We start from the raw sequence: 19,217 nt of genomic DNA on the forward strand, positions 1-19,217 counted from the left end.
GAATTAATCAGGCTGAAACATAGTCTAATTGAAAGATTTTTTTCAGCTGGATCAGTTAGCTCCTTGATCTATCTTGCCACACAGCAGCTGGCAAGAAAGAACAGCAGGTAACAAACTGCTTAAGCAGGGTAGCCACAGAACTTGAAACTATGCTGTGATGTTATAGAAATATAAACACCTACAATTGCTCTGAAAACTCAAGGACTGTATCAACCAAGCATCTTCTGCTGACACTACAGTCACTGTCAAAAAGAATATATGCAAATAAAAATGACTATTGCTGCATTTTCATACAAATATACTTTGTAATGGAGCAATGAATGCCTCCAAGTTTAGCTCATCTTTTCACGAGGATAGCCCCAAAGGGCCTTTATTCAATTTAAAGGTGAATTTCCATCTCCATTTAAATAAGGGGATTCCTAAAAGATTTGAAAACGACACGTTCAGATGCTTAAATCAAAGCAAGAATTGTTTTTCAGCATCCATGTCCAAACTGTGGTGAATTTCACAGCAGGTAAACAGCATAAGTAGTCTCAACTGGACTTTTTAAGACCTTTCAAAAGCCAAGAGATCCTTCTGTAACAAACAGATGCCTACTTCTGCAGGTTTTGAATTAAGGACTAAGAGGTGTTTTAAAGGAAACACAGCAATAAAATACATTTAGCCTTTATTGAAAAAACCCCACAGATTAGTCTAACTTTCAGCAATGAACATACTACACATACATACAGTACTTTTTTCCCCAAGGGAGGTGGGTGGGAAATTAAGAAATAGCACACCATAATTTTCAGCAGAACTATCAAGGAGGACAGTTATATTAGCCCAGAATACTGGATCAAACCTCAGAAATGATGAATTGGGCATGTACTTTCCAAGCATCTTTTAAATAATAAGCATTCAAACAATGAAGGCCTTAGAGGAAGGATGAAAAAGAAACCAAACCCACATATACAGTGAACAAATAACCAGGTAGCATTATAATCTCAATTACTACCCCATTAGCTCATGGCCTAAAAAATAAAAAACACAAACCAACCATGAAATAAACACATCATTTCAGGTAAGTAGCAGGCAGAAAATAAATTCAGTTGTTGAAGTCTCCAAACACTCGTTTATCGCCTAATATTTGCATAACAATCACCAATATAACAAGTTTACCTAAAACCTTTGCAAAGGAGGTTATACCTGTTCACCCATAAAGCCAGTAAAGGCCTTGGTGCCTAAAGAGCGGGGTTAAAAGTTAGAACACAAAAGCCACATACAAAAGGCAACTCTACACCTGTCTAGAATAAGCAGTCCAAAACCACAGGACTCAGAACCATATTAGATCATCTTACTACTGTTTCTGACTAGAAGCCTCCATGAAGTATATGGCAGCCCACAAGATTACTTTGAATGCTTATACAAGCTAACGGTCCAAAAAGCTTGGGAACTTCTGCACTGGAAGACACCATCAAAATTCCTTTTTCAAAGTGATGACAAAACAACATCGTACACCCTCTGCAACTCTGGATTAGTCTCATTCAGCAAATGTTTCTCTCTTTCTCCCTTCTCCCATAAAAACTTCGCACAGCTGGCCCTGAAAACTATCAAGATCTGACAGGCAGCCTGCAATGTCTAGTCCCTGAACCAGCATCACGTCTTCCGCAGAGCTCCATACCTGCATCCTGCTATCCAACTAGTCTATGTTACACATCTTTGAACCAAGTGGGGAAAAAAGACAAGATGGCTGCCCCCACAGAATGAGATCAAAGCAGGGGACTATTTGAAATCCAACATATTTTTTATAACTACTATTAGAAGAATTGAGTTTCCCTTCATTATATACAAGGAACGCTCAGTTCAGTCAGTGAACTCACTTTGACAGTATCCTTAACTAGGTTTGGCCCAGTTTCTCTTCACGTGGCAGCTTAAGCCATTATACCTGCAAATACATAAAGATGCATGTCATATACACTCTGCCCTAGAGGTGCATTTGCTGCCATCTCCAGAAGCGAGACCAGGTCTTGTGTGGCCGGTGAGACCATCATTGGTTAAGCCCCCACACCTGTAAGTAAAACCCAGCTGCAAGTCAAACCCAGCTGCGAGGAGTAAGCTTGCTCAATTCCACATGCACATGCCCTAGGGCAAGTAATACTTTCCTTCCCCGAACAAGCAAAACATCCTTTGTGTTTACACTGTCAGACAGGCCAAAGCGTGTAGGATTTTTCGATTGTCTGAAAGACTTCAACAAGCCAGTTCCATACAACATCGAATTTCGAAAACCATTATTGTAGCTCATAAACGATCGAGTGGGATTTGTATTTGCACGTTATTAGCGGTGCTCAGGTTAAACTTGACGGAACCGCTCCAGGTAGAAAGGCATAAAGAACCAGGCTTTGGGAGTAAAACTGGATGCTGCTAGCGACACGGAGACCATAAAGATCAAAAGAAATTCTGCAGAGACAGCTCACTCCTCTTGCAAGAAAAGTAAGAATTAAATGGCAAAATAATCAAAGCCACCACCGGGCTCCCCCAAGCCCCTCTGTCTGGAGCAGTTACATTACCCCAGAGGAGTGCTTTCTGCTTTAAGAGGCATTTCAGAAGCAAGGTCACGGGAGCTGCCCACCGAGGCGGCAGGCTCGCCCGCAGGCTGCTCCCGCCGCCCCGAGCGCTGACCCGGCCTTCCCCGAGGCCCGGCGGGCGCCCGGGCTGGAAGGAGACGCCAGCCCGGCCTGCCCGGGTGCCCCCGCTGCCAGGAGGAGGAGGAGCCCCGCGCCGAGCCTCCTGCCCCTCCTGCCACACCAACAAAGAGGCCCCCGCCATTATCCGGCGAGGCCCCTCCGCCCCCCCCAGGCCCCCAGCAGCCACGGAAGGTCACCGGAGCAGAGCGCCCCGCACCGCCCGCCTCCGGGCGAGGGCAGGGGCCGCCCTCAGCCCCCTGCCCGCCCGCCGCTGCCCCGCCGAAACGTAAACAAAACGCCCGGGCCCAGGCCCGGCCCCCGCGGTGCGGCCGCTCGCCCGCGCACCGGCCCGGCCCCACCGCCCCCCGCCGCCCCAGCGGGGCCGCAGCCGCCCGCTCCGCGCTCACCACCTCCCGCCGCCGCCTCCTGCCTCGGCCGCTGAGTAATGAGCCGGGGCCGGACCGCGCACACGCACCGCGCTCCGCCCGCCCGCCGCGGCTGCGGCTGCCCTCCCCCCTCCGCTCGCCCCGCCCCGGCCCCGCGCGCGCCGCCGCCCCCTGCCCTGGGCTACGCGCCGGCGCTGCCCCTCCGCCGCCTCGCCCCGGCTCGGGCCCTGCGGGGCGCGACCCTGCCGGCACCGCTTCGCTCTGCCTGCCCCGAATCCTGTCGCCTGGAGCCGTGCCTTTCCCGAACGGCATCCCCTCACCAGGCCTCCCTTCCTGCTGGGGCTTTCGTAAAGCACTGCCGACCCTCAGGCCTTTGCCATCACGCTCTCCAGTGCCCTGGCACCCGCCCCTCACGCTCTGGCATCGGTTTTTCTGCGGCTCCCAGCCATCGCCCCCGGCCCTCGCAGCCCCAGGCTCCCCGCTGCGTGCCTGGCGAGGCAGCGCTTTATCTCATTATTGGGTGTCTGGAGTGCTGTAACGTTTTCTTGTTCTGTATCTGCTCTGGCGCTGGGTTTCCTCTAAATCTTGAGTGCTTCTTTGTGGGATTCTGAGGCATTCATTACCATCGCCTTTGGCTCGTGGCACCTGACATCGGGTACTCTCTCCTCGGTTTTTCAATATTTTGTTTGGTATATATTATCGTCCTTTCTTTTTCTCTTTTCCCCAAGAATGTCCTGCTTAAAGATGAAAGGAGGCCTCTCGGCACCTTGAAGCCATGTCAATATCGTTGAAGCAACCCCCTTTGTATATTTTTACTACACAGTACAAAAAATGCCTTATAAGCAGTATTTAAAAATAAATAAAATCTGCTAGTTAGGCACAGGGCACTGTAAAAATGGACATTCCTCATTTAATTCATTGTCAAACAATTGAGTGGCCTATGTCACATTTTGGAATATGCCAAAGATCACACTGAGATTGCTGCTGCTAGCAGATTTTAGCCATCTGCATGGCTAAACAAGCATGGATTTTTACATGGTAAAGGTGGTGCTTCAGAATATTCCAGTTCTGGGACAGCCCCAAAACTGAATTAGCCAGTTTTCTGCTTTGAGGCCTTTTCTTGTTGTGGTATGCTCAACCAAAGCCAGACATTGTGTTCCCCTCTATGTTTATGTGTGCCAAAGGCAAAGTTCAGCTGGCAGAAGGTACAATATGAATCTCCACAATACATTGCAGGCAAAATTTAATCTGGGTAAGTCATATTCATCTTCACCAGCAGATTAAACTAGCGCTGCTGATTTTGGCTCATGCAGGTCATTGCACCTTCAGATGTTCCTTTCTACTGGCAAACTGACTTCCGCTGTTAACCTCTGGTCTCCTCTGCACAGCAAGAAACAGGTGAGGTGACATCATGTTCAGGCAGTTCAGTTATTTGCAGCCAGACCCATGGCCTTAGAGGTCACTGAGGTTACTCCTTGATCTTTTGGGGAGAGTTACTGTTCCTGATCACCCCATGTGAAGTAAGACTGCATTGAGATTTGCAAGCGAAAAAGGACCATAGTTCCTTTACAGTATAAAATGGTGTTTTGCTTAGGCTCCAGGTTTGTCACGTTTCTTTTTCAGGGCATAATCAAATTCTCATTAAGATTTTATAGTTTACAAAGTTGACACTTTTAAACAGATACGTATTTCTAAGTGACTTTTTAAAACTAGTCCTCACAACCTTGTACACCATCAGCATCTATTGCCATCTTGCATGTAGGGCTGCTAAGCAACAGAAATAATGATGCAGAAATTAGACAAGATCAGACTGGTGTTGTTGCAAAGCATGATGAAGAGCATTATATATTTTAATAGGGGCTCCAAAATATGTAAAGATTTTATGAAGGAAAACTGTGAAAGGAAGCTAAGCATTTCATACTGTAAATTTGCTACTTACCAGTATAATGGTTTTAAAAATAAAGAAAATATGGTAAATAGGCTTTAAAGTTCCTGTACACTATGCAAAATATACAAGACATAGGAATAATACCTCTCTAAGTAAGGACAAAGGTTTCTTTGAATGTGTGTATAATCAATTTTTCCAAATCAAGTCGCTATGTAAGAAAATAAAACTTTGACCATGTCATTCAGCATCACTACAGTATTGTTTTCAAAAATGCTTTGCAGAATTATTTTCTTACAAGCAGAATGGTTATACTCATACATTGCATAGGTCTGGGCGGAAACTGTGTTCTGGATTCCCCTGGCTGATGTCCAAGAAAACACAAAACCTGATGCCCATGAAAGTAAATGAGTATTTTGCAATGGAATTCAACAAACCCAGCATTTTTCTCTGGACTCTTAACAGATTAGAAGGATACAGTAGAGAGCAAAGAGTATGGTTACATTACAACAGAACATACACGCAAGCATACAGGAGATTCATATTTGTTTGTAGAGTATCAGTAGCAGAAGAGGGAAAAAATAGTTCTGCAGAAAAATATGAAGAGAGAAGACTACACAAGGAAGCATTGCTACTGGGCAGGGGCCAAGGTCTTGGCAGCAAGGGCTCTCAGGCTGTGGCCCTGCTGAGGCCACAGAATGATATAACTCGGCAGGATTTTCGATGACAGGTTTGACAATAAAGGTGTGTGGTGGCCCATGAGAAAGCCTGAAAGCTGGTAAGGGTCTCCTGGCAAAATAATGGGAATCACCAACCTCAGAACTTGAATTTTCCTTTCCACAGAATTTTATATATAAGCAGAATCTGATGAGCAGTTTTATTTAATAATAGAAACTCCAAAATTAATTAATGAACAATCTAGAACATGAAAATCATTCTCTGCTTACACGTAATTGTTAATCATTCTGTTACCTCCTCAGTTTTGTTGTCCATATAGCATTAGTCTTGGATTTGGACTGCTCCTTAAAATAAGCAGCTGTTGAGTGTTTAAAAGATACTTTTATTTTAAAAGTGCAGTAAAATGTGAATTATGCCAAAATACTGCAAGCTTTGTTACTTCCATATATTGGTATAAACGTATGTTTCTGAAAATTATATTAAAACGTCTGGGTTGAGCAGTCATGAAATTGCATTACAAATGTAGTTTTATAATATTTTTATATTTTCATTAAGGTTCTATCAATTGCCACACTCTCGGTAGTAAACATGGTTTTAATATATTGATGTTTATAAACTGCAAAGCAAACACTTCAGGCTGAAATCTTTGGAGTCAAGGCAACAGATCTGAGTATTTGACCCAAACTTTGATGTACAAAACTCAAAATGTCAAAAATTAGAAACTATAATACAAAATAACAGGCCCAAAGCTATTTGGAGTAGTCATTTTTGCCCACAAAACATCCATAGTAAAGAATAATGATCTATTTTTGCACCAAAATGGAGTAGCATAATACACATAGTAACTCAATATGCTTCGGCTGAGGGGGACTGTAGTCTATAGACTATAGACACAAGGTGGCAACTGCTTAAACCACAATAGCTGTTTTTCAAGTAAATATCCCATTATGCCTACAGTCATTTTTAGACAAGCTGAAAATACAAACAAGATATTCTAGGCATGTGCCCTTGCAGAACTGCTTTGCTGCTCTGCAGACTGAAGAGGAAAGACCTGTCACGTCAGGAGAGGTGCTGGAGCTAAGGCAGCCCGATCTGCTCCCCGTATAACCACTGGCGCAATGATGCACTCTTTAGATAGCTGTGCTGCTTACTGGGTGCTTGCATCAGGGATGGCACCAAGAGGCTACCAAGCCTCATACAGTTCACTGCTGTTGTTTCACATGGGCACCAGTGATACAGCCAGGAGCCGTCCGAGGAGTATCAAGAAGGATAACAGAGCCCTGGGAATGGCAGTAAGGGACTCCGGACTGTAAGTAGTTTTTTCATCAATCCTCCCAGGCAAAGGGAAGGTGTTTGAAAGGGCCAGTTGAATCTGGTGAATCAACAAATGGTTTTGGGACTGGTGCCACTGCCGGGGGTTCGGCAGAGAAACCGGTCTACTGTGGGCTGATGGGGTCCATCTGTCAGAGAAGCGAAAGAGCTTCTTCGGTCATAGGCTTGCCAAGATGGTGAAGAGGGATTTAAACTAAAGTTACTGGGGGAGGGGAACCTGAATCCATCCCACTCCTACCAGTTCGATGCCAGTGCCGGCAGTAGATGCCCAGAGCGTGGAGAAGGATCACAGGTCACCAGGAGAGCACCTGAAGACCAGCACAAAGGAATTCCAGGCACTCCAGCCAGTAAGTCATCTTCATGGGGGGCCCAACTTAAATGCCTCTATACAAATGTACAGAGCATGGGGAATAAACGTGAGGAGTTACAGACGTGCACGCCTTGCGGCTACGATCTTATTGGAATCTTATAGAGAGATTTGGTGGGATGGTTCCTATGACTGGACTGTTGGGACTGGAAGGATACAGACTCTTTAGGAAGAACAGGCAGGGGAAATGAGGAGAGGGTGTCACCTTCTATGTCAATGACCAGCTGGAATGCATGGAGCTCTGCCTGCGGACAGATGAGGAGCTGACCGAGAGCTTATAGGTCAGGATTAAAGGGAGGGCAGGGACAGGTGACATTATAGTGAGTTTCTGCTACAGGTCATCCAACCAAGAAGACCAAGCAGATGAAGTCCTCTATAGACAGATTGGAGCAGCCTTACATTCACAAGCCCTGGTCATCATGGGGGACTTCAATCACCCCCTATCTATTGGAGGGAAAACACAGTAGGGCGTAAGCAATCCAGGAAGTTCCTGGGATGCATTGATGATAACTTCCAAGGAGCCAAAGAGGAGAGATGCTAGGCTGGACCCTGTACTCATCAACAAGGAAGTGCTGGTGGGAATGTGAAGCTCAAGGGTAGCCTTGGCTGCAGTGACCATGAAACAGTGGAGTTCAAGATCCTTAGGGCATTGAGGAGGGCAAACAGCCAGATCACTGCCCTGGACTTCAGGAGAGCAAACTTTGGCCTCTTCAGGGATCTGCTTCGTAGAGTACCATTGGTAAAGCCCTGGAGGGAAGAGGGGCCAAAAAAGCTGGTTAATATTCAGGGATCACCTCCTCTAAGCTCAGGAGCAATGCATCACAACAAAGAGGGAGGCAAAAATGCCAGGAGGCTTGCACGGATGAACAAGGAGCTCCTGCACAAACTCAGACACAGAAAGGAAACCTACAGAGGGTGGACACAAGGACAGGTAGCCTGGGAGGAATACAGAGCAATTGTCTAAGCAGCCAGGGATCAGGTTAGGAAAGCTAAAGCCCTGACAGAATTAAATCTGGCCAGGGATGTCAAGGGCAACAGGAAAAGCTTCTATAGGTACATCGGTGATAAAAGGAAGATTAGGGAAAATGTGGGCCCTCTCCAAAAGGAAAAAGGAGACCTGGTTACGGGGGATATGGTGAAGGATGAGGTACTCAATGACTTTTTTGCTTCAGTCTTCATTGGCAGGTGCTCAAGCCATACTACCAAAGTCACAGAAGGCAAAGGCGAGGACTGGGAGAATGAAGAACCACCCACTGTAGGAGAAGATGAGGTCTGAGACCATCTAAGGAACCTGAAGGTACACAAGTCCATGGGACCTGATGAAATCTGTCTGTGGGTCCTGATGGAAGTTGCTAAGCCATTGTCCATCGTATCTGAAAAGCTATGGCAGTCCAGTGAAGTTCCCACTGACTAGAAAAGGGAAACATAACCCCCGTTTTTAAAAAGGGAAAAAAGGGAACTACAGGCCAGTCAGTCTCACCTCTGTGCCCCACAAGATCATGGAGCAGATACTCCTGGAAACTACACTAAGGCACATGGAAAATATGGAGATGACTGGTGACAGCCAGCATGGCTTTACTAAGGGCAAATCACACCTGACAAATGTGGTGGCCTTCTATGACAAGGTTACAGTGATGGTGGATAAGGAAAGAACAACTGATGTCATTTACCTGGACTTGTGCAAAGCATTTGATCCTGTGCCAAACAACATCCTTTCTTAAGCAATCTTCAATAGATTGCATTGCCAAAAATTTAATTTCATGGGACTTCTTATGCTCAGCCACCTGTGCAAGCATGCAGCCACTGTAATTCTATCACTTATTTCTTTTAGACATTTATAGATCATCGTCACATAGGCACCTAGGTAGCTTGCAGCAGTGAAAGCTGTCTTCTGGAAATTAAGCAAATTAACAAACCTCACTAATTATTTCATCAAGAAGAGACCAACAGGAACTGGGGGTATTCAGAGGGCCCAGTTTTTCCACATTAAGGCTTGACAAGGCACAACCAGGATCAACATCCATTTCCTCTTATGAAAATCGGTTAATAAATATTGTTTGCTAAGGGAGATAGATATGGAAAGAAAACCCAGACTTTGAAACATTTTAGCAAATTTCAGAAGTGATACAAATGTTTACGTGAAATAAAGATGTTTGGCAATAATATCTTTTCTTAAACATTTTTTTTGCCATTAGTTGTGGCACAGAAGCATTTCACATAAGAAAGTTAAATGGAAATTTGCTAGAAACTAATTACAACCAAACCCATATTAACTGACATAATACAGCCTAAAAAACTGTACAAAGAAAAATGAAGCAAGAATCACACATTCTACTTGTTGATAAATACAGCTGATGTTACAATGTTTAATTCTAATAATGAAATAGAAAAAAAGAAGTTAATAAAAGAAACATTGTAACAGGTAGATTTTTTAATGTAATTATGTCTTGAAAAGCAGTATGAAATTAACTTCAAGTTACTAGCTGGAGGGACCTCTTTTAATGGAACTAGAAACAGTAGTTGCCAAATGTTGTTTCACACTTTAATTCTGACTATTAGCAAATAATGATGAACTGGGGTAGATATTTTTTTTCAGTAGTAACCAAAATGAATTGAGCACTTGCTAGCTTGAGCAAATGTAACAGAAGGCAAGCAGCCACCATGGGGCACCATGCGACAGGTTATAAATGTTAACATGAAGGTAGGGCCATGTTCATGGCTAAGGGATATGAAGCTCAGTAAAAACGACATTTCTGTATGTCTAGTCAAGAGACTGTTCTCTGAAATATCATTAATACTATTAACCCCTTCTTTGCTGATCCTGAAAAGCTATTTCTGAGCAGCCATAATTCCATGTACAGCCAGTTTATACTAATAGGTATACCAAGTAAACAGGCAGCAAAGTATGTAGAATCATTAGACAGTCAGCCAACTAGAAATTGTTTGTGGAGGGAAATGTAGTTTAACTATTAGAAAATAGTGTTTATGGTATCACGTGCCTCATATTTCTATACACTGACATTAACACAGCATTTGGTGTTCTTTATTTATATTACTATTCAATTGAAATTTTTCACAGGCAAATTTAGGAAAAGTTCTTGTGGTTTGGCATTATCTGAGGACAACATTAGACAGTGGTTCACTGGGCTGGATTGTGGCAATGTATTCTACCTAAGTCACAAGCACGTTGTTGTGGTTTCCTTACTGGGGAAAGATTGATTGTAAATGTGTGCAGCTTTTCAGCTGCGGGGTTTAGTTAAGCAATCTGCCAAACATACTTCTAATTTGTATCTGTACCTCACTCCTGTCTTTCTGAATCACATACCGACATGCCTGATCTCCCTTCTTGCACACTTATCAATGAAGTCTAAGTATTTGGCTTTCTAAGATTAATTCCAGAGCAAAAGGCATTTCCAGGATTCATAACAAGGCCACAGGGACTTTTTTATCAGCTGTTTCCCTCTTGTTGTTGTAACGTGGTCATAGTTGGAAAAGCCCTGTACCATCCTTTGTTCACGGTTTGTTACATGGGACCATTCAAAGTGACCAGAAGTGGGTGACCTTACACTGAACAACACCACTGACAACTCTGGTGCTGAACTCAGGGGGATACCAAAGGCAAACTTTCAGCTATGTTCTTTCCAACCAGCATTCAATGTACGTCAGCCCTGAATTTGCTCATTGCGTCCTTCTGGTTAAAAAAAGACTTATCAGGAATACACCAATTCTTATCAGAGTTTTAAAATTTCAACTTCTAAATGCAAACACCTCCCCCATCTTAGTAAATGTGTCATAGATTATCTCTGAAAAGAGCTAGAAAATGACTGTATTTCAAATGAAATTGGTCAACACCAATTATCTGACATCCTGTCTAAATGCCTTATTAAGATCCCATACAAAAACTAATGACTTCTGAATGTAGTTTTGAAAAACATCTAAATGTGGGGACTTTGATCTAAATGGTAGGTAGAAGAACAGAGATAACTTAGCTTTATCTCTTTTGATTTGTTTTTTTATTATGAACTGACTAAAGCATTTTGAAGACAATTAATAGTGCATATTAGGTCTATACTACACACTACTAACCAGTAAACTACACTGGTCAGAATAAGGAGGATAACTGCAATAGCAAATTATTCCCCTTGGATGAAACTGTACCTCTTTGTGCTAGTTTGGTGCCTGTACACATCTCTGCATTGCAGAACACTACCCTGTGACCACTTACATACAGTCATTTTAGGATTTTGAAATTCTGAATATTTAATCACTTCAGCTATTGTAGAGAAAAATTACTTTCACTCTATAAATAAAGTGTTAACCTGATATATACGGGTATATCTGAATGTATGCAGGTTTCATTGTGGTGGTGAAGAGCAAATCAATATTTTTTTTTTTTTGCTTTCTCTTGAGAGAAAAGAGATCCCCCCCATCCCTGCCCCACCCCCCCCTCCCCAATCAGCATCCACGTCATTGCAGAGTAAAATGGCTATTTTAAATGAAACTATACATGGAGTGTACACATGGAATTCCATCACCATATTCCAGAAACGTTTAAAGAAGTTAATGGCCTGAACTTACAGTTATTTAGAGAGTAACTCCATTATAGTCTGAGTGCATTTGGCATTAAACAGTGTCAGTTTGCACTTCATATCATTAATTGCTAGCTTCACACCCTCTCTCCTTGTATCCCAGAAAGATGCATTGGAGGATGTATCATAGGAATATTGCTCCTCATTGAATTACTCATGGGATCAGCAGAGCTGCAAGCAGGTATCACAAACATGAGCCACTCGCCCAATCACATTTTATTGCCTCACATCACTTTTCAAAAGCAGTGTAAGAAGCAAAAGCAAATTAAACATATTGTATTAAAAATGGTATTTTATCTAATCCATTCATAGAAGTTTCTAAAATTTAGAAACTCCCTGGAGTTTGATCAAGCCTTTGCCAACTATTGTTCTTAAGGAAAACCAGTTACTGTCACAAGTGGCAGGTAAGAGTCATGGTGCCTTCCTGCCCCATTCAAACACAAACTTGAAAACAAATCCCAAAACACCTCCATTCACAGTTTGGTGGGGGTTTTGTTATTAACTTATGAATTATGTCTTAAACAGTAACAGGCTGTTCAGATACATTTGTTCAGCTTTTAATTTTATACTAATTTCCATCCTTTCTTTGCATCTTGCTTACATATTGGCCCCTTCTCTTTTTCTTCAAAACGGAGATCAGGGCCACACAAATCACAGCTGATTCCCATTAAGATATTGCTGTGACATAGCCCTGACAGCAAAGACTAGAACAAAAGCATAGACTCACAACCCTACACTACTTTGCTAAACTAAATATAGATGACTGGACTAAATCCAATCTGCTTAGAAACCATTATGGAAATAAAACTTTAATTTGTATGTGTAGTGGGCACGGGCATGACGCATGGAAGTTCATTATCAGAAGTGTTTAGGTCCTGTATATGACTTGAGCAGCTTTAAAACAAAAATGGATATTGAGTGATTTTCTGAAAGCTCAAGTGAGCTCCATTTACCTCTGACAGCTCAAGCAGTTTATGATCCACTCCATGGGACTCTGAACTAAAACCAGTTAAAATTTAACATAAGCGCTGTGAGTCTTCTCTGTTTAAGAAACCCCATGCCTGACCTGTGGTTGTAGTTTTGACAGCTTGCTTGTACCACCGTCAGCTGAGAAGGAAATAATAATCCTCACCTTTATGTAAACTTTAAGAGCTTCCCACACTTCAGCTTCTGTGGGATAAAAAGGCATTAATGTAAGAGAATAATTGGATTCTGACCATTGCCAGTTCTCAGAAATCTGGACTGAATATACAGGAGATCCTAAGCCTCCATGCAGCAGTTCCTTCACTGGGATAAAGTCTTTCATCTTGTTAACCTTATTTCATAGTGATCAAGTTATATAAAATTTGCCACAATTATATACATGTCATCTTTACACAGTAAGGATTTAATAGGTGGTTAGAATGAATGCAACTGAAGCTCTCATACTGTCTCTTTTGAGGTTATGAATCTGAAATATTACTTTGGTTCACATCAATATAATGTGAGTAGTTTTCTAAAATAGCTGTTTTCAATGACTATTTAGAACAGAGAAGGAACCATGGGTGAGAATTTGATTTCACAAATCTGGACCCGTTGCTTACACCAACAGAACTACTACAGGTTTGCCTCAGGCCCAAGTTTTCATGAGAAGAATGATTGAGTCTTTTCTTAAAGCAATGGAGCATAAAGCATTTAGGAAAATTGATTAGTTAATCAAACCAACATTTCTACCTGATTTAATGGGAACATATTATGGAGGACAAGAATCAAGTCTTACCATCCAAGGAAGGACAAGACCTTAAGAAGAACATGGCTGAGAGTCAGCTGATAAATCAAACAGTATGAGGATCTAGGGTAATGACGATCTCAGCTTCTGGTGGTAAAACAATCTTGAGTTGTGTTTACCATAGACATGGACAGCAAAAGAGATGGTTGCTTGATATGAATATTTTCTTGTAGCTTTTGGCCTTTTGTATAATACTGTATTTTCTGTCATCCAGTTTTTGAGGGTCTTTAAAAATAAAATCCTGTCTGCTCTATCTAAATACTAACATTATTGTAAAAGTGGATATTTGCCACTGCAATTCATAACATAATGTCGATAAGTTCTGAGGTTTTTTGTTTTGGTTTTTTTTTTGAAGTAAATGAATTAATTCAGACTTTTTGGACTCAATGGGACTTCTATTCAGCTCAAACCAGAAGAAAGCTGTTTTGAAGATTGAAGGAATAAAATAGAATGCCAAGAGTAGCAGAGCTGGGAAGAATGAAGGAACAATTAATGTGAAGAGCTTACTGAATATGTCCAATAGAACTTTCCTTTTTTTTGTTTTGCTAAGTTTTTTTTTCTCTTCACTTTCTTATGCCCAGCTTACAGTTGCCCTGCAGTATCCCATGAGCTCCCTTTGCCCTGCTCTGAGCACAGCTGTACCCTGCAATAATTAACCAGAATTTTTCAGATTGAGCAATATTAAACAAAACATGAAATTCCCTTCTTTCAGTTGTTTTTTCTGCCAGACAGACCCACCAAAATCTTATCCTCATTGTTTATTGAGTCTGAAGGATTTTACTGCTCATAAAAGACACACTCACCCCCTTAGACCTTCAATCTCTGCTTTGGTGTAGTGCTTCTCTCTGGATTGGCAGGGGACTGAAAGTGACATCAGTCTACAGGGTTTTAGATCTAATGCTCCCGTGTGCGTCAGGTAATCCAATTGAGTTCTTATATGTCGACGGACCCAGAGATTTATATTGAGCCACTTCCTAAAAGCTGGCTCTTATTACCTAGTGGGTGAACTACCAAAAAAAAAAAAAAGAAAGAAAAAAAAAAAAAAAGGGTGGAGGGTAGAGAAAAAGAAAAAAGAAAAGGAAGGAGTGTAAACAGCCTCAGCAGACATGACTTTGCCCTCAACTTCAAACCAGGAGCTGCTAGGCTTGGCTTGCAAGCAAGAGAAGGAGCCTTACTGTTTATTTGCTTAGCCACTTGCCAGACTACACAGTGCTTAGTTACAAGATATAAACAAAGCAGTAAAAAGAGAGAAAGGAAGAAAGCCAGAAAGCAGAAGGAAAGGAAGAAAAAGAAAGAAAAACCAAGAAGCAAAAGACCAAATAAATCCTGAATATGTTTTATGTGACATCTACAGCTACGATGATCTAAACAGTCAGTATTGGGCAAAAATATAGAAGATTTCAGACTATTCTGGATGCATCATCTGTCCAACTTGTACAGGTAGGTTCTTACATATCTCTCTTAATTGCTTTATCAATTAAATAAGTATCAAAGCATTCACCTTCTTGAGTTTGCACAACAGTATCTAATATTTACCCTGTTGGTGTCTTTTACATTAAAACTAATTTCATTTCTCTCAGGTCATTAGCTAATTCTGATTAGAAGGCTGGTTGCTTGTATAAAAAATTATAATATAGAGTTGGTCAGACTGTGGTCCACAGAATGTTAGTATGTTAGTGCTCAGACCCTCCCGCCTTCTGTAGTTAGAAACATTCACCTATGACAGAATTTCACTGATAAAAATTCAGAGAACCTTAGCCTATTTTTAAGTTCTATTGAAGGAAAAGGAATAGAAGGCACTAAATTGTTACTGCTCTTATGGCAGGGATAAGTCTTCATTTGTATAACACATTCCACATGATTCTGGAAAATGTGTTTCAGTACATTATTTATTCATGGATTTATAGTGAGTACTATTATTTAGGAAACAGCACGGAACTCCAAACAGTAGAAAGATTACCAGTGATTAACACCTGGGACTAAAGTCTCAATTAAGAAACTGGTTTCCTAATTTCTTCTCTACTGCTCTCTAATGTGTTTTCAGGCAAGTCCCTGGATTACAGTTTGCAGTTTCTGAAATAAAAGCAGCCCTATTTTATGGAAGGTTTAGCATATGCTTTGTAAACATTACTGATTTAGAAATTTTTAGATGGACATTCCAGAGGAATACAAATAATGGTAATTTACTGTTTACATCTAAAGTGGATCAGTAATGAGAGCAAACTGCACCATCCTCAGTGAGGTGGTAAAAGAAGGCACTGAGACTTTCTCAGGTGATAGAGCCAGTCAGCATCAGAATCAAGACCAGAAGCTTTGGTTATCTCTCTCCACTGCAAACAAAGGTCTAACAATAACACTTTCAGGACTCAAAAAGTAGCTCTAGAGTACCTGTGTAACATATTAACAACAGGCAAACCACAACAGCATTGACTACAGTAGGATTAGCTGCTTGAGAAGCTAAGGAGAGACTTTGGGAAGCTTGGACAGTATAGGCTAAAATCTTAGCTTAGTCTTTACTTTGAAGTAAAGAGGAAACCGGAACTTGGCCCTGTAAGTCTGATTCTGTGGGATGCTGAATTTGTTTTCTCTTGGCATCAGTAACATTTTTTGTCTTTGAGGAACATTGTCCATAGATCTTAGAAGTCACATCTTTTAACACCCTTACCCCTCAGCTCATGAAATTCATTACAGAGCGGCACATAACCACACTGTTCAGGTAATCAGATTTCAACTCCTTCCTTCAAAAATTAGACTTTTTGAAGACTGGCCCAACCCATGAGAAGTTTGTGATTTCCTGGCAATGAAATATGGCTCACTTCAGCAATGAAACTTATCCCCCTTGAGTGCCGAATACTTTGCAACAGTCTGGTTAATTCTCCTATTGATTAAAGTGTACGTTTCTAAGAAAGGAAATAAAAAAAAGAAATTTACATTAGAGGGTGAAAAAATACTGTAAAATGAAGGATGTATCATTACAGCTATAACTTCTGTGGTATAATCTTTCTAAGGAAAAGTCATGCTTTTGCAACAAGGCAACTCCCTTATAGACTTGTTAGTGTTTACAGATTGGGCTCTGCCTCTCTACTTTATTTGAACAGAATTTTTTAACATCATTTTAAGAGTTTCTTCAAATTATAAATCCATAAATTTCCACCCCATATTTCAGAGTTGAATTTCATACTTAATGAAATCCATCTCTCTGGTATGAGGAATGCAGTGTATTCTCTCCAAAATTATAACAACAAGTGTATAATGAGTCACAGTATAAAATCTGCATATGGAATATATGTGAATAAATCAGGTTATGATTTAAGTTAATTTTAAACCAGTTCTTTCAAAAAATGTGCTCTTTTCAGTCTCTTCCACCTTTTCATACAGCTAAAATGTATTGGCATTTTATGGACAAGCAGCACTGAAATATAGTAGGCTGTACTTAAGCAAAGTAATTAGCAATCATCCAGCTTTTTATCTAGTTATCATGCTTATATTTCCAGGTAAAAAAACATGTCATGAGTGACAGCATGTATCAAGCATTGCCTTTAAATATATTAAAGGATTACTGTATTGGCCCTAAGATGCATTATATACACAAGAAGTTCAGACTTTAATTTAGATATTTTTAAAAGTCTAAAGTACACTGTGATGGCATCTAATCTCCCCAGATTATTTCCTTTTTTATTTCTCTAAAATATTCATACAGTTATAATTCAGATATTAATTACATTTATTTTCAATACAGTTTTTCTGTACTTCCCCTAATATTATCAGTAATAGTCATCAGTTTGATGATAGCAACAACATTCACTTAATTCAGTTTTAACTACATTTCAATATTTTTTGAGAATTTACTATTTGAGAATTTACTTAGGTTTTCAATTTCAATAGATGAATAGTGTCTATAAACCCAATATATTTAGTAGTCATTTCTTACTAAATACTTTCTATACTACAATTTTATAAGCTTCATCTGTTTTATGGAAGAGTACTGTTCTTCAAAAACAAAATATAACCTGAAGTATTAAACCAGAACTGTCATCAACACAACAGATGCAGTCAGACCCTACCCAAAGCTTGCAGTTACAGACTGAAGTGATCATCTTTCCTCTGTAGGCCATCGCATGTTACAGTTTTGTGGATTGCTGTGAATCAGATGCAAAACAAAACAGGTTTAAGGTTCTCACTGACACCCAGTTTGGTTCCAGTTTCCAGTGCTTCTTCAGTATCTCCTAAGTACCTAGTCCTGATTATCTTGGACACCAACACATCTCAAAATCTCCATACAGTATTCCAGATTAAAGGGTTTGGATTTTTTTTTAAAGAAGCAAATAACATGCAGCCTGGAGCAACAAAAGATTGTGATCCTCATGTGAAAATTGTTCATTTAAGAATATTTAAGTGTAGACACTCTTGAGTGGGGCAAAATTATTTCACTGATCTCAAACTCTCCATAGCGACCCAGAATCAGTTTAATACATATGTACCATGCAATAAACTTGTGTCTCTATAAAAAGCAAGCCCTATCTTCCCATTTCAGTTCAGAATTTATTTTGTACCTCAAATATTTAATCTGTACCTATAGTAGGATAATCTTAAATTTCAAAAAAATCTCTAGATTCACATTTATAATTATATAATATTTAAGTGCATAAAGGAGATCAGTTAAGTATTTTCCTGGAGATACCTCCTACACAATGCAGAGAGGTGATTCTGGCCCTGGTTCAGGTTCATACCAAACACGGTCCTCGCCACCACAACTCAGGGAAGTCAGAGGCAGTGAGACTGATGCTAGTGCATCCATTCCTTCTCCACCTGTGACTTCAGATATTGTTCTGCCTTCGTCATGTCACATCAATGTGCTGTTAGGCTTGGGACAGACTGTAAATTCTGTAAATTTATTTTGGAATTATCAGTGATGATTTCAAAACTATAGCTCAATCCAAATGATAGTATTGGCCCTATTTTTAATCCCCCTGATTTTGTATTCAAGTTTGATTTACTGCACAGCAATGCCTGACATAGGCTGCAAGAACTTTTCTTAGGGTATTTAGAATACTTGATACTAAAAAAGCATGTGTTTTGCCCTTAGATATTATTTATGTTTTAATTTACTTTTACTCTTCAGTGGATTTTCAGTCCCTTTTGATGAAGTTTCTGAACTCTTGTGTCAAAGATATAAAGACACAAATTCATCGCTCAGCTACTCTTAAATGTAAGGCACTTCAAAGCAATGTTACTTTAAGTTATTAATCTTTGAGGGGTGGAACCACAGAGGAAAGTCAAGAGACAGGATAGACAGACTGATTTTATCTAAGTTGAAGTCCTCACCTGAGTGTGTTCAAAAATTACATTACTTGATATGGTAATTAACACATTGTCCAGCACCTCATATCAAGTGAAAGGATGCTGACTAAAAATGCATTTTTCTAGATGCTCTTCATTCTAAAAGATCTTTAAGAATTAGCAAGTCTGTCTTGCTCATCTGTCTGCTATGGACCCCTTTTCAGCCCTTAAAATCAGTCTGTTAGCCCTCCCACACCCTAGGAAAATGT

At 40.7% G+C, this 19,217-nt stretch overlaps 2 protein-coding genes across 14 annotated transcripts in view; one reads left to right on the forward strand and one right to left on the reverse strand.

Annotated features, from left to right (window-relative positions):
• MAPK8 (mitogen-activated protein kinase 8) overlaps positions 1 to 14,519 on the reverse strand; it is a 58,355-nt gene extending 43,836 nt beyond the window's left edge. The window contains exons 1-2 of one of the 8 annotated variants that reach the window (XM_040606962.1): positions 3,071 to 3,107; positions 1,860 to 1,924 (exon numbers count right to left, since the gene is read on the reverse strand). The gene's annotated coding sequence lies outside the window, so the exon portion shown is untranslated. Of the gene's footprint in view, positions 1 to 1,859; positions 2,684 to 3,070; positions 3,170 to 14,471 lie in introns of those variants that run through there. The other 7 variants (XM_040606963.1, XM_040606961.1, XM_040606964.1 and 4 more) reach the window with 7 other exon arrangements.
• Positions 14,520 to 14,993: 474 nt separating this feature from the next.
• The window catches only part of FRMPD2 (FERM and PDZ domain containing 2), a 77,000-nt gene continuing 72,776 nt past the window's right edge, over positions 14,994 to 19,217 (forward strand). For 5 of the 6 annotated variants that reach the window (XM_040606946.1, XM_040606948.1, XM_040606950.1 and 2 more), the window contains exon 1: positions 14,994 to 15,108. The gene's annotated coding sequence lies outside the window, so the exon portion shown is untranslated. The remainder of the gene's footprint in view (positions 15,109 to 19,217) is intronic. The other variant, XM_040606947.1, reaches the window with a different exon arrangement.

The sequence above is a fragment of the Falco naumanni genome, chromosome 9, assembly GCF_017639655.2.
Source record: "Falco naumanni isolate bFalNau1 chromosome 9, bFalNau1.pat, whole genome shotgun sequence".
Classification (NCBI taxonomy): Eukaryota; Metazoa; Chordata; class Aves; order Falconiformes; family Falconidae; genus Falco; species Falco naumanni.